A 22,024-nucleotide genomic window follows, 5' to 3' on the forward strand; every position below is an offset into this window, starting at 1 on the left:
ATGTCACAGCATTCTAGGAAGGGCACCACGACTTTAAGATTTTCTGACTGGAAGAAAACCCTCATTCCTGAAGCACTTCTTCTTTCATCTCGATTTTCCAGATAAGGGAAGAGACACAGAGAGATGCTAATGATTACTGCTGGACCAGCGATCTTTCCACAGGGGCCCTTTGTTAGGAGTATATGTAAACCAAGAGTGAGTAAGTGCCAGGAGAGCCAGGAAGGGAGGTGGGGAACGGGGCTCTTGCCAGAAGATGGATTTGACAAGCTCCCTGACCTCTCTCCTGCCTGCCTGCAGGCACACTGCTCCCTCCCGCAGCACGGGCTGAGTGTCAGACCATAGGTCTGCTAGCTAGACGAACACTGGGCAGGAGTGGTTCTTTCGTAACAAGGTTGGCTCTGTGGCTGCTTGCTACCTGTGTGACCTGGGGCCTGAGGCATCATCTCTTTGAGTCTTTCTTTCCTCATCTGAAAAAGAATAAGAAATTTGCCTCACAGACTGGTTGAAAGCATGAAATGAGATGGTGCTGTGTATCTGGTGTGGTGCCCGGCACGCGCCTTCTCCCTCTTTGTCTCCATCTCTCTCTCTCCCCAAAATGTCGATGTAAATATTTTTAAGTTAGGGCCAGGCACAGGGGACTGGGGTGTGTCGCTAGGTAAACGCAGCAGGCCATCAAAGCTCCCCCTGGCATCCAGTGCCTTCCGAGCACCCCCAAGAGCACTGTATTCAACCAGACGCCCTCAGCGCCCAGCAAGGCCAAAAGCCCAAAGCCTCTCCCTCACGTGTCCTGCAGGCCCAGCTCTGCCCTATGCTTGGCACTGGCTGTCAGCTCCCCCTCTGCCCATCCCCAAGTCTCCCATCAGCACCCCCAACTCCAGAAGGTTTCCCACTGCCCCAGAACCTGGTTTCTTTGGTTCTCAATGCCTCCGTGGAGGACACAGGTGCTTCTGCCTCCCGTCCTCTTGATGGATGTTTCCCTGACGCCTCAGCCTCGGGTTCTAGGTTCTGAGTACTTCCTGGAGTCTGCTGGAAGGAAAAGGTAGGCCCATCTGAGACTTATCTCTGCCCTTGGGAAGGGAGGAATAACACTGTCCCCACTTCGACCATGTGTGGGGAAATGCATGGGGACTATGAAACTCTTCAGCAGCAGAGATGGTTAATGTTTATGACAGGTATAAAAGTACACATATGGATGTCGGTGCATAGAATATGCCAGACTCTCCTGGAGGTGTCTGATGACCCCCTGCTGGGGCTACTGTCTCCTCCTCCCTTCTTCACCTCAGAGACCATTTCCTTGGAGAAACACTTTTCCCTCCACTTCTCAAAGGGGACGGTTATGGACTGTTCACCTGCCTATCCCTGCACTTGGCTGAGCTCTAGGAAGGGAGGGCCACGTCTCATTTACTGGGCTCTGAACTAGTCTTGGCAGCATAAGTAAGAGAATCCAACCAAAGCTATTTAATCAAAAGGGGAATCTGCTGGAAGGCTATGAATGTGCTTTAGGAGGGGCCCAAGGAGATGCAGCTGGCCTCAGAAAGGGCCAAAATCTGAAATGGGTCACCCTCCACACTTCCCCTTCCTCTCTTACCCCTTTTTCTTCCTCCTCTCCATTAGGATTTTCTTCTTCTGTTTTTTTTTTTTCCTTAAGATTTATTTATTTGAGAGAGAGTGTGTTAGCAGAGGGAGGGGCAAAGAGAATCTCAAGCAGACTCCCTGCTGAGCCCACCTGGGGCTCGATCTTAGGATCCTGAGATCATGACAAGCCAAAATCAAGAGTCCCAGGCTTAATCAACTAAGCCACCCTGGTGCCTATCCATTAGGATTTTTTTTTTTTAAGATTTTATTTATTTATTTGACAGAGAGAAATAGCAAGAGGGAACACAAGCAGTGGGAGAGGGAGAAGCAGGCTTCCCGCTGAGCAAGGAGCCCAACGTGGGACTCAATGCCAGAACCCTGGGATCATGACCTGAGCCAAATGCAAACGTTTAATGACCCAGCCACCCAGGTGCCCCATTAGGATTTTCTAATTAAAGTTTTTGGGTCAGCCCCTAAAGTGTTAGATATACCATTCCCCAAGTGAGAGTCGGTTCACTGTGCACAATTTTAAAGTAAGTGGTCAAAAGCTGCTTGAATAAACCTAAGGCCCTCACCTTAAGCCCTACCCCACATAGAGGTGGTGAAATAGGGGAAGTCAGAAGTTTAGGAGCTGGTCTATGGGGTGTGTGTCCATATCACCAAACCCAAGAAATGATAATGGCTGCTAACCTTAAAAACCAAACTGCCAATTTACCAGAAGACAATGGGTTTATTCGGGCATAGCAGAGAACTGCAATCGGAAATAGTTAACCGCGGCAATAGTACAGGTACAGCTACAGACCAACGCGGAGGAACACCCTTTTATAGAGGCAGTGGCGGGGTTGAAAGGTTGTAAACAAAAAGCCCATTGGAGTAGACTGGGAGTTGAAGTATAGTGGCTTCTCATTGGCTGAGCGGAGACAGTCTTTCTTTGGCAGGGCTCTGGGGAGGCAAAGAAAGCCTTTCTCCCTCCCGCTGGGGTAGTAAAATAGCATCCACCTGCATGCTCCCTGGCTGTTGGATTTTCAATCAGCTATGAGTGGTAGGACTTGCGAGCTCCGCCTGCCTGACCTCCTGCCTCCATTTTAGTGAGCTTCTCCTTAAGAATGTTCACGAAGCGAACACTGATGGAGCGCAGATGGCGTGCCAGGCCCCTTGCTAAGCACTATGCGTCGGTGATCGCATTAAACCCTCCCAACAGACATCTGAGGGAGGTTCTATTAAGTATCCCCCATTTTACAGATGAGAACACTGAGGCACGGGAAGGTTAAATTACTTGCCTGGGAAGTTTTGGAGTGTGGATTCAAGCCACTGCCCGACTCCCAAGCCTCACGTTATAACGCGTCCTTTGCCAGCCCGTGGCTGTGGCACACGTCATCCTTGTGTGTGTTATGCACTACTAGGACAGTGTTGATGTAGGTGTGCACTTGCCTGAGTCCTCGGGGCTGTTACACGCTCGTGCGTGTGTGCAGGAGACCGAAGAGGGAAGCTGCGTCACACTTGAGCACCCTTTTGGGTCTGGCTCCTTCATCTCCCATGCAGTGCTGGTGAAACTTTACCCGGCCGCTGCTCTTCGGTGACCATTTTTCTTAATGAAAAATTCAGCGAGCGGAGGAAAGGTTGCCGAGCACTGGGGAGCCCTGCATGCGTGGCGGCTTCGGCAGATGAAGCCCTAGGGAGAGGGGCAGGGCCCACAGCTCTCACTATACCCGTGTCAGGGGGTTCCTGGAGTGAACCGCAGCCACAGCATAGGAAGCAGTAAGGGGCTCCGAAAGACCCCGGACTCGGTGGCAGCTCCCTTCCCTTGGCCTTCACCACCCATCAGGCAGGCTCCCCCCAGCCTTGTTTCTAGGCGCCTCCTCCATACTAATTAGTGCCAGAGCTGCCTTCTAAACGCCCTCTCCATCCTGATCACAGCCCTGCTCCACAGAACTCCATGGCTCCCTTCTACCCTAAACATAAAATCCCATGCCTATGCTTTGCTTTCCTCCAGCATCCAGGTCCAACGTGCCTTTACAGAAAATCCTTCGAGGTAGGTGCCAGGGCCGGCACTAGGTGAGGGGAGAGATGCCCTCACGCTGGTGGTCCAGCCTGTCCCGCCTTCCCGCATATGCTCAGCTGTCCTCGTCTCAGGAGGGGGATAGCCATGGCCCCTCAGAACCGAACTACAGGTGCTGCAGGAAATTCAACTCAGATTCGGCAATAGTTCTGAGCGTCAGCTCAGTGCTGTATCCTTCCGCCTCCCTCCTGTCACTCAGCCTCACAGCACCTGTTCTGAAAGCACCTCACTGTCCCAGAGTCTGATGTGCTGAAGTCACAGAGCCAGGGAATAATGGAAAAAGAGCGTGACAACGACCATGCACTGAGGATCTACTGTGTGGTAAGCCTCATAGTAGGGCCTCTTTCTCTTACTTTGTTAACCCTTGGGTCAACCCAAAGAGCTCAGTCCCAATTTTCACTGATTCCATATTTACTTATTCGCCTGCTCAATGAAATGTCTTGAACCCCCCAATCAATACTCCTTGTCTTTCAGGATCGTTTATAGACATGCGCAATGTGGCAAAACTTGAGTGCCCCTATTCCCACGTTCCCAGATGAAGTTCAACAAGGTGACACTCTGCCTTATCATCTCACACTGCAAACAAGTGGCCTTTCTGCGGTCTATTTAGAGCCACACTTTTCACATTTTTGTGTTTTTTGTTGGGGATTTCACTATCTAAGTTGGCCCCAAATTTAGTGTTGAAGTTCTGTCAAGTGTTCTAGGTGCAAAAAGGCTACCGTGTGCCTTCCAGAGAAAATCGGCATATCAGATGAGCGTCCTTTTGTTAATGAATCCATAGTTTCTATTAAATAAGGTGTCTAAACAGTAACCCACATAAAACAAGGCTACGCATTGATCAACTGATGAAAATGCAACCAGAGGCTTGCAGAAAACTAACGCTGTATTTTCCCTAGAATAAGGGTTCAGTTTTTGCTGGTTCAGTGTTCCCAGCTGCTTTCAAGAACACGGCTACCACAAATAATGACTATCTTTGTCCTTTGCCAGTGAAGAAACTATTGGCTCAGAGAGGCTAAGTCACCCATCTGAGCTTCCGCAGCTAGTGAGGGGCAGGCCATTCTGAGAGGAGTCACACCTCAGTGCCCCCCTCCACCTGGATCCTTCATGAGGTGTGGGGTACATGCTGGTGACCTGGGACATAAATGCAGGGTGGGGGCCAAGGGGAGGCTGATTTCGTATTAAGTGGCATTATCTAATGTTCTTTTTCATTTATGTCCCAAGCCTCATGATTAGATACAAGTGAAAGCCTGGGTCTGGTGCGAGTCAGTCCTTAACACCTCTCAAATCCTCCTGCTAATTCCCCCCTTTTAATAAAGAAAACAATTGTCAGGTGCAGAGTAGGTAGCAAGGAGGAGGGTCTGCCTAAAATTTAAGTAACAGTTATCTTTATACTTGCCTTCAAATAGAATACAGGCCATCAATAATGGCTTTTTAAATATTTTATGTATTCATTTGAGAGAGGTGGGGAGAGAGAGTGCACAAGCAGGCATGAGGGGCACAGGCTCCCCACTGAGCAGAGGGCCCAAAGCAAGACCCTGGGATCATGACCTGAGCTGAAGATAGATGCTTAACCGACTAAGCCAATCCAGGCTCCCATAAATAATGGCTCTTAATAATAGTTTTTAATTTTCAACAAAGTGATAGAAAGTTTCTTTTCAAATAGATTCAGTTAAGTAAAGATGTGAATCAAGAAAAATGTTAAGTAAATAAGTTCAAGAAAAATCCCAAAAGTGGCCTGCAGTATTTTCTGAATGAAGCAGAAACCAAGAAGGTAATATATGAATGATTACTGTTTCGGGGGTGCTGGCAACATTCTGTTTCTTGATCTTGATGCCAAATACACAACGTGCCTGAAGACTTTTAATGGTGTTTAAACCATAGGGGCTTCAACCAGCAACAAATTTATTATTTTACAGTTCTGGAAGTGAGAAGTCCAAAACAGGTCAGTAGGGCTATGTCCTTCTGGAGGCCAGAAGAGAATCTGTTTCCCAGTCTTTTCCAGCTCCCAGAGGCTGCCTGCACTCCTGGGCTTGGGGCCTCGTCTCCTATCTTCAGAGTCAACACCAAATCTCTCTCCTGCCTCCTTCTTTCCTTTATAAAGAGGCCTGTGATTATACTGGGTCCACCTGCAAAATGCCGGCGACTCTCCCCGTCTCAAAATCCTTCATCACATTTGCAAAGTCTCCTTTGGCCATGAAAGGTAACATAGTCACAGATTCTGCAATTAGGATGTGCATGTCTGTTGGGGTCTTTCTTCCTCCTACCTCCTGTGGTTAGTGTGAGTGCATGGAAGCACAGGCAGGGAGAGTGACAGCATGTGGATGTGTGTGCCCAGAAGCATGTATGTGCCCAGAAGCATGGGTGTGCATGGGGAGGGGCATATACAGACCCTGCAGGGCTGGGTACCAGTAGCTACGGCTCCTCCAGGTTCACAGCATTCCAGCACAGCCAAGAAGCAGCTGCCATCCACCCCCATCCCCGAGAAGCCTCTCTCTGAGGCCCAGCTGTAGCCAGTGAGGTGGCCGCTTCCCTCCCATCGGGGACCAGAGGAGAGGCGAGAGCTGGGGAATCCCATGATGGAGAAGGGCGGTGCTGGCATGCCCTCCCATCCATGTCTTCCCAGGGATGGCCTAGGAGGGGAAGTGGCCCCGGGCCCCCCTCAGCAATCACCCCCGTTCAACTGTTCTTTAAGGAGCTCCTCCTCCCATAGACCTAGGACAGGGTCATGGTGTGTATTCACAGCAAGTTATTTGGTCACATTTCTGGGCACCATCGCCGTCCCCAGCCTAGTTTGGCTGAGGTTGAGGGTTTTGCAAACTGCAAACCCACCTGCCTTCATAACTGCACCATTTATTTTCAAAACCGAGGTACCCCTTGGAAATAGTTTGTTAGTCATTGCAAAACACAGTAGCAGCAAGCTATCATTGATGGGCTGCCTACCTTCCTCGTCAGGGTGCTACACCCTTCACACACATTATTCCCCTTAACTCTCGCACGGACCCCACGAGGGAGGCATTTTACGGGTCAGGAATCCAAAGCTCACAAAGGTTAAGAGGCTTGCCCAAGATTCTGAAGCAAGTGATCATGGGAGCTGGGATCTGGGGGCAGGCCCCAGAGGTCACCCATACTGCCTTGTTTCTGGGAAGGGCATGCCTGGTGACCCATTCCTTGGCTTAGGCTTGGCCTTCCTCGAAGTTCTCCTCCAAAGCTCCCCATGCCCTGGGGAGGGGAGGAAAATAGCCCAGGTCTGGAGCTGTGCTTCCGTCCGTTTAGTCCCAGAACTCTTGCTGACAGGCATCCCAGGCCATGGGCCCAGGGCCTTGGGGAGGGAGCCAGCCTGAAGGACTGGTCTCCAGCCATCCTTCAAGGATAGGAACTAAATCTCAGGCTAGAGATTTTTACACCTAATTTCCCTTCCTCAAAAACAAAGAAATCAACATATGAACTATAATTGCCGAAGTGTCTAAAATGCTCCTGTCCGAACGCTCCCACAAAAACCTCACAATGAGGGGTGCCTGGGTGGCTCAGTGGTTTAAGCCTCTGTCTTCAGCTCAGGTTATGATCTCAGGGTCCTGGGATCGAGCCCCACATCGGGCTCTCTGCTCAGTAGGGAGCCTGCTTCTCCCTCTCTCTCTCTACATGCTGCTCTGCCTACTTGTGATCTCTCTGTCTCTCTCTGTCAAATAAATAAATAAAATATTAAAAACAAAACAAAACAAAACAAAAAACTCACAATGAGGGTTATGTAAAAAAGACACAGGAGCCAACTGAAAGAGCTCCAAAAGGGCAGAGCTGGGACAGTTTAAGCAACAAAATAAAAAAGTATCAGATTATAACCCAAAGTATAAAATACATATCCATGGGGCCATACTGCTATAAATCAATGCTTGAATGAATAAATAAATGTGGGAGACAAGACAAACCGCTGGTGTGAAAGAATTCCAAATAACTTATGCAGATGCTCTGTGCTCAGGGAAGAAGGGCACAAGGCCCCTAGCCTTAAGTGGGGGTTATACCTAGTGGCTTCCCCCCAGAAGGCATGGTGGAGAAACGGCGAGAAGAGAAGCATACCGTGGAGACAGCTGACGGGATCAAGGCCAACATGAGCAGTGTATGCTGATAAGTATGATGAGAAAGGCACTTGACCTCTGGTCTTCCTCCCCAAAACTCATAGCCCTGGTCTAAGCTTGAGAAAAACAGCAAAGTCCAGTAGAGGCGTACCTGACCAGTAATCCCCCAAACTGTCAAGGTCGTTGAAAACAAGAAGGCTGAAAAGCTGTCACTGCCAAGAAGAGCCTAAGGAGACTTCACAACTAAATTTAATGCGACAGCCTGGAGGAGATCCTGGAAAAGAAAAAAGAAGGCCAAAATGAAGGAAATGTGAATGAAGCAGGGACTTCAGTTAATACGAATGCACCAATATTGGTTCATTAATGATAACAGATGTACCACACAAGTGTATGATGTCAGTATGGGGGGGGAGCTGGGCAAGGAGGTACATGGAAGCTCTCTGTACCATCTTTGCAATTTTTCAGCCAATATAAAGCTATTCTCATGTTGAAAATTTATTTTTAAGAAACATTAAATTGTTATTTAATATACATTAAATTGTTAGCAACTTAACGGTATTTATTATCTGAGCATTAAAGTAACAAAAAGAAGAATTTTGGTACATACTTTAATCAATTTCTTAGGCACATCTGTTTCTAATATCATGTTACTGGTACTTTTCTAAAGAATATGTGGGGTTTTTTTTTAAATATGGTCTCCTACACAGGCAGCAACCTCTTCGACCTCAGCCGCAGCAAATTCTTCCTAGAAACATTGCCAAAGGCAAGGGAAGCAAGGGCAAAAATGAAATATTGGGACTTCATCAAGATCAAAAGCTTTTGCACAGCAAAGGAAACAGTCGATAAAACCAAAAGACAACTGACAGAATGGGAGAAGATATTTGCAAACGACGTATCAGATAAAGGGCTAGTATCCAAAATCTATAAAGAACTCATCAAACTCAACACCCAAAGAACAAATAATCCAATCAAGAAATGGGCAGAGAACATGAACAGACATTTCTGCAAAGAAGACATCCAGATGGCCAACAGACACATGAAAAAGTGCTCCATATCACTCGGCATCAGGGAAATACAAATCAAAACCACAATGAGATACCACCTTACACCAGTCAGAATGGCTAAAGTTAACAAGTCAGGAAATGAGAGATGCTGGCGAGGATGCAGAGAAAGGGGAACCCTCTTACACTGTTGGTGGGAATACAAGCTGGTGCAACCACTCTGGAAAACAGCATGGAAGTTCCCCAAAAAGTTGAAAATAGAGCTACCCTATGACCCAGTGACTGCACTACTGGGTATTTACCCTAAAGATACAAATGTAGTGATCCGAAGGGGCACGTGCACCTGAATGTTTATAGCAGCAATGTCCACAATAGCCAAACTATGGAAAGAACCTAGATGTCCATCAACAGATGAATGGATAAAGAAGATATGGTATAGAGATATACAGTGGAATACTATGCAGCCATCAAAAGAAATGAAATCTTGCCATTTGCAATGACCTGGATGGAACTAGAGGATATTATGCTGAGCCAAGTAAGTCAATCAGAGAAAGACAATTATCATATACTCTCCCTGATATGAGGAATTTGAGAGGCAAAATGGGGAGTTGCGAGGTAGGGAAGGAAAAAAATGAAACAAGATGGAATTGGGAGGGAGACAAACCATAAGAAACTCTTAATCTCATAAAACAAACTGAGGGTTGCTGGGCAGTAGGGGGGTAGGGATAGGGTGGTTGGGTTATGGACATTGGGGAAGGTATGTGCTATGTTGAGTGCTGTGAAGTGTGTAAGCCTGACGATTCGCAGACCTGTATCCCTGGAGCAAATAATACATTATATGTTAATTTTTTTAAAAAATCTATTCATAAAAAATATATATATATATGGTCTCCTTTTTCCCCTCTCAAAGAATTGCTATAATCATCTTTAAGGTTATTTTTTTTGGATTAATAAGATGGGAATTGCTGATATGCTTTATAGACTCTTCTCTGTAGATCACAATTTTTTTTTAATTTAAATTTTAGTTAACATAGAGTGTAATATTGGTTTCTGGGGTAGAAGTCAGTGATTCATCACTTACGTACAACACCCAGTGCTCATCACAAATGCCCTCCTTAATGCCCGTCAGCCATCTAGCTCGACCCCCACCCACCTCCCCTCCAGCAACCCTCAGTGGTTTGTATATCATTCTCCTTTTTTTCTTTCCCCCCTTTCTCTATATTCATCTGTTTCCTTTCTTAAATTCCACATATGAGTGAGATTATATGGTATTTTCTTTCTTTCTTTTTCTTATTTTTCACTTAGCATAATACACTCTAGCTCCATCCATATTGTTGCAAATGGCAAGAGTTCATTCTTTTTTATGGCTGCATAATATTCCACTACATACACACATACCACATCTTTTTTATCCATTCATCAGTCAATGGACATTTGGGCTCTTTCTATAGTTTGGCTATTGTTGAAATCACAATATTTTTAATAAGAATATAGTTTCAATAAGAATATAGTTTCTCTGCAGATGCCTAGGAAGCTCTGAGCAAATTTTGTCAACTGAAGGATATTTTCACTTCTAATTTCTTTAGATAGGAATGGCTAACTATTTCAGCCCAAATATTTTCACAAGTAGTATCCTTTTAACCTCTATTTAAAATATCTTTCTTTAACAAATATGATGAGAAGATAAAACTCACCACATAACTTTACTTTGTAATTCTTTTTAATATTTTGCCAATCGCAGATGCTGCAAAATGTCAGCCCTTCCGTCTTCCCTGCAGTTCAAGCACAAAATATAAATTTGCCCAATTAAAAATAGGTGCTCCATCAAAACATTCTTCCCACAAGTCAAAGAAAAACTACTGAATTTCTAAATTAAATCTTGGCCACCATTTAAGGTTCCATCAGCTAATTTATTCAACAACTCCCTCGCTTTTGAGGGATAAATGTAAACGTTTTCTAGTGTGAAATCACTGAAATTTGCTCAAGGCTTTGTTTATAATACCTAAAATTTGATACAAGTTTTAAAAGTTACAGAGGTTTTTGGCACACTTGTGGAACATTGTGATTAAAGACTTTTAGTTTCTTCTGAACACAATTTAGAGGACTCACAAAATTCCACTGTAAACACTTAAAATGATTTACAAGGTAATTCTCCAAAGGCTCAAACATTAAAAAATCTGACTGAGGGCAAACAGCAAAAACGAAAACAAAACATCCTGCTTGCAGTGCTGTACCAAATCATACTGGATGACTGAGATAAAAGGAAAAATCGATAATCCTGATCCTGTCTATTCAAAATGTTGATATTTGTTCACATGGATTTTTACATTAATTCTGATTTTTAAAATACTATTTGTCGGGGCACCTGGGTGGCTCAGTGGATTAAGCCTCTGCCTTCAGCTCAGGTCATGATCTCAGGGTCCTGGGATTGAGCCCTGCAGCAGGCTCTGTTTCCCCCTCTCTCTCTCTGCCTGCTGTTCTGCCTACTTGTAACCTCTCTCTGTCAAATAAATAAATAAAATCTTTTTAAAAATGTACTATTTGTCTTGACTACTATATTTTTTGGTGACACCCCCCTTGAACTTTGCCCCAGAGGTGGATACCTTCCTCCCCTACCCCCTAGTTCTGGCCCTGCTACCATATTGAAATATGTTTTCTATTAAATATCATCTTTGCCACAAAAAATGTTGTAATTACTCTCCATGCATGTGTATACATAAAAATAAGTACAATATCTATTTCAATTGATATACCATTGCAGCTTGCTTTATCCCTATTTTCAAATATGTGCACCAGCACCAATTCCAAGTTCATTTCTGCTCCATGAATTTCCTAATTGGATGTGAATATTGTTTTTACCATGCTGCTGTGTTCCACTAAAATTTATGTCCGTGTTTGCCAGCACAAATAACCCTCTCTCCCATATTAAATTTTGTAAACAAATGTGGAAGACTATTGACAATGTGAGATGTTTTGCCTTCACCAGAATGAACTCACAAAAACTTCCTCTGATTCCATTATTGACATAAGCTGAATTTCTTTATAAAGCACTCGGTGACCTTGACTTAAAACTGCTGAAGGCCAGTATGTTTGGTTGCAAGGAGCAGAGGCCCGTCCAACTAGCTCCAACTGGGGACTCTGTGATGGGAATGGTTCTACCAGGAAAGATTCTGGGCCCCTGGTGGCATCAAGGACCGGCTGCATCAGCATTGGGTGGGCCTGCCTCCATATTTCTTTCATTCAAGGAAGGAAATGAAACTAATTTGTTTTAAATTCCAGAGCATCATTCCTAATGGAACCAGCATCCAAGTCTCTCCTTTCCCACTGAATCCAGTGCAGGGTAAACTTGATAGAGCCACCAGGAAGCTCATATACAGTTCAGAGTGATGACCCCCTTGTTCCCAAAGCCAATGGCAAAAAGAAGCAGCCCTTAGATAGAAAACACAGTTGTTGGAATCATAAAGCAGGAGGGTTCACATCCCAACCCTGCAGGAACTCCTGCTCTGCTGGGACAGGGAGGGAGGGGACATTTATTAACCATCTATTGTGACTGAGACGCATCAGCTGTTATGGCTTATTAAATACTTGCAAAGAAGGGGCTTATTCCTCTTTATCCATCAGGAAACAGGTTTCCTGATTCATTTAGAAACTAAATGAATTGTGTGAAATTTAGGAATGGGCAAAACTACCCAGAATGGGCAAAACTACCCAGTGGTGACAGAAGTCCAGAGAATCGTGACCTCTGGGGGCAGGGGTGGTACTGACCAGGAAGAGGACACAGGAGACCTTCTAGGGTGCTGGGAATGTTCTAGATCTTGGATACAGTGGAAGTTCGATTTGTAAAACGTCACTGAGCTGCACATTTAAGATTGGAATGTACGGTATGTTTCATCATATGTATATTAAACCTCACATAAAAATAAAAGAGGTCAGTACATAAAATTCTGAAGCCAGTCTTCAGAGGCCATATGCATGCAATGAATGGCGGTTTGCCTGTCATTCTCCCAAGGGGTGAGCGGATGGGGGAGCTTGGTCAAAGCTGGGTTCTCACTGCCTTGGGGCTCAATAAGTTGGAGATTCAAACTAGTTTACATGTCTGAAGCAAACAGAAAGTAGATTTTAAAAAGGAGAGAACAGGGGCAACTGGGTGGCTCAGTGGGTTAACGCCTCTGCCTTTGGCTCAGGTCATGATCCCAGGGTCCTGGGATCAAGCCCCGCATCGGGCTCTCTGCTCGGCAGTGAGCCTGCTTCCCTCCTTCTCTCTGCCTGCCTCTCTGCCTACTTGTGATCTCTGTCTGTTGAATAAATAATAAATAAAAATCTTAAAAAAAAAAAAAAAAGGAGAGAGCAGCAAGAGAAAGAAAATCTTTCACACCTTCAAAGGAAGGCTTTTATTCTTGTTCTAGGAGATCTGAATCAAGCGCTGAGCTGAAGCCTCAAAACAGTGACAAGGGAATGAGAGGCTAGAGATCAGATCCCAGGGACCCGCTCCTCTCTGGTTCATGGGTCCTAGTGCTCGCCACATGTGTTTCTGATCCAGGGAGTCATTTTACCTACCCAAACTGAAGTTACATTCAATTTCTGTCAAGGACATTCCTAAACAGGTGTGGGGGGCAGAAGGCCTGGACAGGGATGGAGAGGCGAGGAAAAGAGGATACCACAGCATAAACTGTTTTTAGAGACTGCACATTCCTCTGAGGTAAATTAAACAGTAACACGGAGTCAGAGCCACTGAACCTTCTGTTCGGTGCCAGGCATTCGGCACCCCTGATTTCATCATATCCTCCTGGCAGTTCTGTAGGCTATCATTATTATTCCACTCTTACCAGAGAGTAGATTAAGGCTCAGAGAAGTTCAGTGACGTACCCAGAGCCACACAGCAAAGACATGAGCTGCCCACATTCCTCCCTGCCTGCTCCCCCACCACTGAGTCATTCTCCCCAGTGCAGTGAGAATGATCTTTTCATCCTGCCTCCCTGTTTCAAAAGTTTCAATGTGTTCCCAGTGCTATTACCGACAGACCACATCCTCGCCCTGGGATCCGGCCCCTACCTCTGTCCTGTCACTTGGCCACTTGCCTCTGCCACCTGGCGCCACAAAGATTTGTGCTTTCTCTTACCATTGTACTCTCAGCCTGTGCTGTCCCCTCTGCCCAGAATGTCCTACTCCGCCCCCTTCCCCTGGGAGACCACACATCATTCCAGGCTCGGTGTCATCTTCTGGGGGAAGCCTTCCCTTGGCTCTCACAGTCCCGTGCTCTATCCACGCTCAGAGAATCCTGCATACTTTCCTCACGTCACTTACCACAGTTTGTGAGTAGACATTTGTGTGACTCTCAGTTAAATGTCTCCCTCTCCCACTAGGACGTAAGCTCCCCAGATCTGCTTGGCTGTCCTGTATCCACAGAGCCTACTAGTGCTTCTCAAACTTTGCGGGATCTCCGAAATTTGATGAGTGGCTGGCATGAGGATGGATGGATGATGGATGGGGCAGAGAAAGTATTCCAACCCAAATCCATCTGGCCACAGCACCCCGCTCTCTCTACTCCATTTCACCAGGTCTGCAGTCCTTGGATCTTCATTAAGACCAAAGAAAACCAACATGGCTCATGCCACAAGAGATCTCAAAGACTTCCGGCCACCAGTCCAGGGAAAGGAAATAACTTGCCAAGGTCACACAACGGAGTGGCCCTAGAAAGACTCGAACCCAGGCCTCCTTATTACTAAAAAGAAGAATAGGGGTGCTCAAATTCCTCAAGAACGATTTGTGAATGTGGTATTTTGAGACCTTGCATGTTTGGAACTATTCTTTTGCCTTTCTGTGTATGTTCACCTGGACCTAAAAATCCATAGTTTGTACTTTTTCCCTTGAGTTCCTTGAAAATGTCCCATTGTTGTCTTTCTTCATATGTTTCTATGAAGAAGTCTGATGCCAAGCTGATTTCCTTTCCATCGTAAGGAATTGGTCTTTTCAAATTCAAGGCCCAGAGGATTTGTTTCTTTACCCCCAAAGTCTAATGTCTTGGAGCTGAGCGTTCCAGGTCTATTACCCCAGGTACAGTTAGAACACAGGAATTCAGATCTTATTTTATTTCCAGAGAGTATTATTGTATTATATTTTAATTTTTTGTTCTGTTTGTCTTTTTTTTCTTTCTTTCTTTCTTCAGGGACTCTCATTACATACAAGTTGACACTTCTCTGCCTGCCTTCTCCAGACAACAGTTTCTCTTTGGTGTTATTAAATCTCTTTACTTCATGAACTTGGCATTCTTAGCTGTTTTCATCCCTCCCCTATTATATTGTTTGGTCAAATCTATTCCGCCCTGGGCACCTTGCAATTTGTTTCATTTCTGAGATTATGTTCTTTCCTATTTCTTTCCTGAATTTAGTAAACACTCATTTTGCATCTACCATTTCTGTTTCACCCACTTCCTGTCTGAGTTTTCAAATTCATGATTTGAGGTGGGTTTTTTTTTTTTTTCCTCCTATCTGCAAATATTTGTTTAAGGAACTTTAATTCAAGTCAGGGTGTTCTGCAAACATTTTTGCTCTCCTTCACCACTGGTTTTGGAGGGAATTTTATCGGCTGAAAATATTTTGACTCTCATTCCCTGTCTTATCATAGGTTTGTGTAGATGTTGGCATCCATGTTCTATTTTAAATATCTGATGTTTTTCTCGATCAGGACTTACAGGTGGTTCTGTGTAGACAAGGGTAAAGTACTTGAGAGGGTCTCTCAGTTTTAGTTTAAGAGTGTCCTCTTCTGTTTCTACAGTAAGGTGAAGTGGTTTTCACAGGTTTCCTTTGTTTCTATAGAACTTTTCATTTCTATCTCTCCCTTCCTTATTTTCCTTCACCATCAACCATCCAGAAGATTCCTCTCTCTCCAAGTCATCTCTCTCCCACAAAAATGACTCCTCATAAGATTGCCACCCTTGGTCTCACATTCTCAAGCCCCTTTATTCAATTCCCCAACAGACAGGACACTGATCCTTCAGTATTACACCACTCAGGACGAAACTCTTATTTTCCAGGGGTGGCTTAGTTTAAGCTCCACCACCATTAGACCTTGCTGCAATCTCCTCTTTTCCTTGTGGTATCCATCCAACTCCGCCCTACCAAAGCCTCTGTCACTGGCTCTGTTGGTTTCAAATGCTTTTTCTGCATTGCTGGATTATATGCTCCTGTGGTCTTTCTTCTTTGGATCGTTAATAGAGTGGATTACACTGACTTATCTTCAGTGCCTTGCACTCCTAAGACCACTCATTTTTTTTATGTATTGCTGGATTCCATCTGTGAATATTTTCTCAAGGATTTTTGCATTTGTGTCCATGAGGGATACTGACCTGTAGTTTTCTTTTCCTGTACTATCCGTCTGGTTTGGGCATCGGGATTAAATTAGACTCATAAAATTAATTGGAAAGTGTTCCCTTCTATTTTCTGGAAGAGATTATATGTCAAAAGATTGTTTTCTTTAAACACTTGGTAGAATTTGCCAGTGAAATCTTTTGGGTATGGAGTTTTCTTTTTCAGATGGTTTTTAACTATAAATTCAGTTTCTTTAATATAGGACTATGCAAGTCATTTATTTCTTCTTGGATGAGTTTTTAATGGTTTGTGACTTTCGAGGATTTAGTTCATTTTATCTAAGTTGTCCATTTATTTTGTAATGTTGTTCATTTCATTATTCCCTTATTAGTCTTTTAATGTGTGTGAGGTCTGTTACGATCATTCATTTCTCATTCCTGATACTGGCAATAATGTGTCTTCTCTTTTTTTTTTTTTTTTTGGTCTTCTCTTCTTTTTTCTTAGTCTATCTAGGACTTTGTCAATTCTATTCATTTTTTTTCAAAGAATCAGATATTTTTTAAAGATTTTATTATTTGAGAGAGAGAGAGACTGAGAGTATGAGTGGGAGGAGGGGCAGAGGGAGAAGCAGACTCCCTGTGGAGCAGGGAGACCGATGCGATGCGGGACTTGATCACAGGACCCTGGGGTCATGACCTGAGCCAGATGCAGACAGTTAACTGACTGAGCCACCTGGGGGGCCCCAAAGAATCAGCTTTTTATTTCATTGTTTTTCTCTATTGTTTTCTTATTTTCAATTTCATTTAATTTTGCTTTTGTCATTATTATTTTCTTCCTTCTGCTTGCTTTGGGTTTATATTTCTCTTGTTCTAGTTTCTGAAGGTGAAAGCTTAGATTGTTGATTTGAGATCTTTCCTCTTTCCTAATACAACCACTTAATGCTATCAATTTCCCTATAAGCATTGTTCAAGCTGCATCTCACAATTTTGGTATGTTTTCCTTTTATTCAGCTCAAAATATTTTCTAATTTCCATAACACTTTCCTTTGACCCATGAGTTATTTAAAAGTGTGTTTTTTAAGTTCAAAGTGTTTAGAGATTTTCCAGTTATTGCTCTGCTATAAATTTCTAGTTTGATTTCACTGTGATCAAATAACATACTTTGTATGATTTCAATTACTTTAAAGTTGTTAAGACTTGTATTATGACTCAAAATGTGGTCTTCTTTGATGTAGATTCTTTGCACACTTGGAAGAATTTGTTTTCAACTGGTTTTTGACTGAATGGTCTATCACCATCAATTAGTTCCAGCTGGTTTATGGCTCAGCTCATATACATGCTTGCTATTTTCTGTTTACCTGTTCTGTTAATTACTGAGCAAGGAACAGTGAAGTCTCCACTATAACTGTGGGGTTTTCCACTTCTCCTTTCAGTTTATTCCAGTTTTGCCTCATGTATTTTGAAGTCCTGTTATTGGGTGTGTACACACTTGGGATTGTTATGCACTCTTGATGAATTGGCCCTTTTATTGTTATGCCATGCATCCCTTTATCCCTAGTAATTTTCTTTGCTCTTTATTCTACTTTGTCCAACATTAATATAGTCACTCCAGCTTTCTTTTGATTGGTGTCGCATCATGTATCTAAATCTTTTTTTAACTGTTTTATTGAGATATAATTCATGTATCATAATGTATCATAAATTCACCTACTCAGTGGTTAGTATATATGTCTTAGTCTTTTAACCTATCTATATCATTGTATCAATATAATTGTAGGTAGCGTATAGTTGTATCTTGTTTTCTTAAATCCATTTTGACCATTTCCTTTAATTGGTATGTTTAGTCTATTAAGATTTAATGTAATAATGTTATCTTTGAATTTAGAGCTGTCATTGTATTATTTGTTTTCTGTTTGCTCTCTCTGGTCTTTGTTCCTCTGTCTCCCCTTTCCTTCTCTGTTTGGATCATATAAACATTTTTAGCATTCCATTTTAATTTGTCTCATTGTATTTTTTACTGTATCTCTCTGATAATTTTCTTATGATTGCAACTTACATACTTAACTTTTCACTGTCTACTCTGAACATATACTTACCTTATATGAAATGTAGAAATATCACCACCATGTAAGTTTCTTTACCCTCCTTTCTTTATATTATAGCTGTCTTATATAATAGATCTACACTGAAAATGTCATCAGAAAAGTCAAATTTTTGCTTTCAACCATCAATCATATTTTAGAGAACTCAAGAGAAAGTGAAGTCATTTACCCAGATATTTACTAGTTCTGTTGTTTGTCCTTTATCTCTGATGTTCCAAGTTTCCTATGGTATTACCTCCCTTCCATCTAAAGAATTTCTTTTAGTATTTATTTTAGAACAGGTGTGCTGACAACAAAGTCTCTTAGATTTTTTTCATCTGAGGATATTTTATTTCACCTATTCCTAAAGGATAATTTCAGTGGATACAGAACTCTGGGTTAGTGGTTCTTTTCTTTCAGCACTTCCAAAATGTTATTTCCTTTTAGTCTTCATGGTTTCTGATGAGATAGCAACAGTCATTCAAATATATGTTCTCCTATAAATAAAGCACATTTTTCTCTGACTACTTTCCAGATTTTCTTCTTTGTCTTCAGTTTGAAAACATTTGATTACATTCATGATCAAACATTTGTTCTTGGGAGGTGATGTTTTTTAGCTGATCCTGTTTGAGGTTTGCTGAGTTTCTTGAACCTATCAATTTGGTAAGTTTTAAGCCATTATTTTTTAATTATTTCCTGAATGCCACTCTTTCTCCACTCCTTCCAGGACTCAAATGACATGAATGTTTGACATTTTAGTATTGTCCCACAGGCCCCTGAGATTCTGTTCGTTTTTTTGTTTTTTTTTTTTAATTTTTTTTCTCTCTGTTGTTCAGATTGAATAATCTCTACTGATGTATCTTTAAGTTCACTAACACTTTCCTCTGTTGTCTCTATTCTGCTATTGAGCCCATCCATTATTTTTAAATTTTGGTTATTGTTTTCTCCAGTTCTATGTTTTCCATTTGATTCTTCTTTAAATCATCTTGTTTTTATTGAGACTTTCTATTTTTTCATTCATTTCAAGAGTGTTCACACTCACTTCTTATATTTATAGTAGAAGCTTTAAAATCTTGTTCTGTTCGTTTCACTATCTATATTTTCTCGGGGTTGACAGAGATTGTCTTTTTGCTGTGAGCTGGGATTTTTCTAGTTCTTCATAACCCAAGTCACTTTAGATTGCATCCTGGACATTTTGAATATCATGTTATGTGACTCTGGGTCTTCTTTAAATACTCAAAAGAATGTTGATTTAAAAAAATATGCATATTAGCAGACAAATGATAGAAACGAGGTTCAACCACAAGCTTCAACCCACTTTTTGTAGGCTTTGGTTCCAGTATCAGTTCAATTTTCAAAGCCTTTTGTGGTGCTATTCAAATGTATCCTACATGTGCCACACCAGTGTGAAAACTGGGTGGTGGTCTGCCCCATTGTTCAGTTCTCAAAATCTTTCATATTCTGTTTAGCATCAGATTGATGCATGCACATTTTGGAAGTGACCCCAGAGGTTTACAAAGTTACAGAATTACTCTCTGGTGCTCTCTCCTCTCCACAATCACTCTAAAACTTCCTAGCTCCCTGGGGCCTCTCCTCCTAGCTCCCAGCCAGAAATCTGGGGCTTTAGCTTCCCAGCTCTGCTATGCCCTTCTTATGACTGTATCCATGTGTGGGATTAGACAGTGGGGGACAAAGGGAGAAAACAGCAACAGGAATTTGCTCAAGTTCTTGTGTTCACAGGTCATTTAACAGAGAGGAGGTTTTCTTTCCCTCAGGATTTTAGGTATCTCCTTGCTGATGCTGCCCTCACCATTGCCACTTACCACCACTGCAAGACTGACTAGGGGCTGGCATGGGTGAGATGGAAAAAAGAAACCGAGAAACTTTCTTCTCCCTCTGATCCTTAGGAGCCCTTTTCCTACTCTTCGGGCCAGAAAGAAAATTCTGTTTGTTCTCTTGAAGCTCTTTCTGCCTGTACATGGTACACACGTCTAGATTTCAGGCTGCCTTTAGGTCCAGGCCAGCCAATTCTAGAAGGAAAAAATGGGAAACTCAACCCAATTCAGTTGTACTTCAAATCCTTGTTTCCTTCACCAATGTACTGACTACCATTTACTTTTCAATGGTCCACACAGTCTGTCCAGGGATTATAAGTGCATTCAGGAGGAGACAAAGTAGATCATGTTTACTCCATCTTTCCCAGAACCAACCCTTCATCTATCAGGCTTCACTTTCAATTGTATTTGTCATTTTTAGAAATTCTATGTGGTTTTTTTTTTCAGATTCATTTGATCAGTTTTGATACTCTCTTGCATTCTTTTATCATACATTCGATTGCTTCTTTAATTATTTTAAACAAACCACACATAATTATTTTATATTCTATAACAGATAATTTCAGTATCTTCAGTCAGTGGTGCTGTGGTCTGATTTAGCAATGTTGCTTTCTGCTGACTCTCATTTCATGTAGCTTATTTTCTCTTCTGTTTAATGACTTTTTTTAGTATGACCTCCTGTTCCTTGGAAGTTTGTGTGTGAGAATTCTTTGAAGCCTAGATTTAAACTGTATTTCTCCAGTGAGCATTTACAATTGCTTCATCAGACATCTGGGGAATACTTTAAACTGCATTTTTACTTAGGTTTTTGGTTTTGGGGTTTTGTTTTGTTTTGTTTTGTTTCTTTTGCAAGGGAATGGAGGGGCAATAGGCAGGGTGAATTCTGGCACCACACTCACTTGAAACTGGGCTTGTCCTGGTTTCCTAGAGATTCTCAGGAACGACCTTGCTTCTGCTCCAACTCCAGTGAAGACAGGCAGAAAAATCTCTGTGGACACTCCCCCCCCCCCCCCGCCAAGTTAACTAGCCCACTGGGATCCTAGCAATTCTGTGAGGCCACATCAGGCCCACCTGCCTGGGTGTACCCACTGGACAACTTCCATTTCCACTCCACACTACCTGTTGTGGTGCAAGGAGGTCCAGGCTCCTCCCACTTCTTTGGCTGCACCAGGGGCTCAAGGCCTCTCCCTGCTTGGATTCCCAGACCTAACTGGGGGATCCACCCTCTTTTCTCACTTCCCCTATGGCTCCTCTGCCTCCCCAGCTCATGGAATCTTTCTTTAGTTGATTCTTTAGCAATTAGGGAGTGAACAGCAAAGAACGGACTGAAATCCAGATGTTCAGACATCTAAGATAGGCTCCTCCCAAGCCTGCAGTGAGTGTTCACACAGTAGAAAACATCCTGCCTGTGCAGAAATGCCTGGGAACCCGTCAGAACAGAGACTTACCTGCTAGGTGAGGAATACTTGATAAAAGCTAATGGATGCGGTTGAGGCCACCCAGGAAGAGGTCTGCAGTGCATTCCCACTCTCCATGCATGGCTGAGCCCCACTGTGGGCCAGACACCGATCACTGGTTGGCCCATTAGCCAGGGCGCTGTGAGAGGTGGGGCTGGGGAAGAGGTGAAGGATAAGGGATAAATGCGCATGCCCCCAGCATACTGCCTAGCACGGTCACCCCACAGTGATGCGACTGATACCAGATGCCATGCTCAGAGGTCTCCATGCGTTCTCTTATGGAATCTTCACATCACCTTTCAGAGAGCAAAAAAGAAATTCTTCCCTCCCATTTTATAGATGGGGAGACTAAGGCTTCAAGAGATTGTGTCACCTGCCCAAGGTCACAAGCAAACAACTGCTGAAGCTGGATTCAAATCAGCTCAAAAGTTGAGCCCCCAACCTCCATACCATATAGCCTCTTCGTACCAGTTCAGTGGGATGATACCCACTTGACAGATGAAGGAAACACCCTAAGGAGGAAAGGAACTTCCTTGAGTTCGTGGGAGAACCATATCTGAGCCCCAAAGTAGAGCTTGGGCTATTTAACGGCAGTGTCCCCACCTACACGAGGCTTCTAGGCTAACGGGAAGGCAGATCC

General features: G+C 43.3%; 1 long non-coding RNA gene across 1 annotated transcript; it reads right to left on the reverse strand.

Annotated features, from left to right (window-relative positions):
- Positions 1-920: 920 nt before the first annotated feature.
- Positions 921-10,471, reverse strand: LOC116872086. The gene is made up of 3 exons (XR_004383588.1): positions 10,400-10,471; positions 7,856-7,978; positions 921-1,023 (listed from the first exon to the last, which is right to left on the reverse strand). It is a non-coding gene; the product is annotated as an uncharacterized LOC116872086 (long non-coding RNA).
- Positions 10,472-22,024: the final 11,553 nt, after the last annotated feature.

This window comes from Lontra canadensis, unplaced genomic scaffold (assembly GCF_010015895.1).
Source record: "Lontra canadensis isolate GAN:19392208 unplaced genomic scaffold, GSC_riverotter_1.0 scaffold28, whole genome shotgun sequence".
Classification (NCBI taxonomy): Eukaryota; Metazoa; Chordata; class Mammalia; order Carnivora; family Mustelidae; genus Lontra; species Lontra canadensis.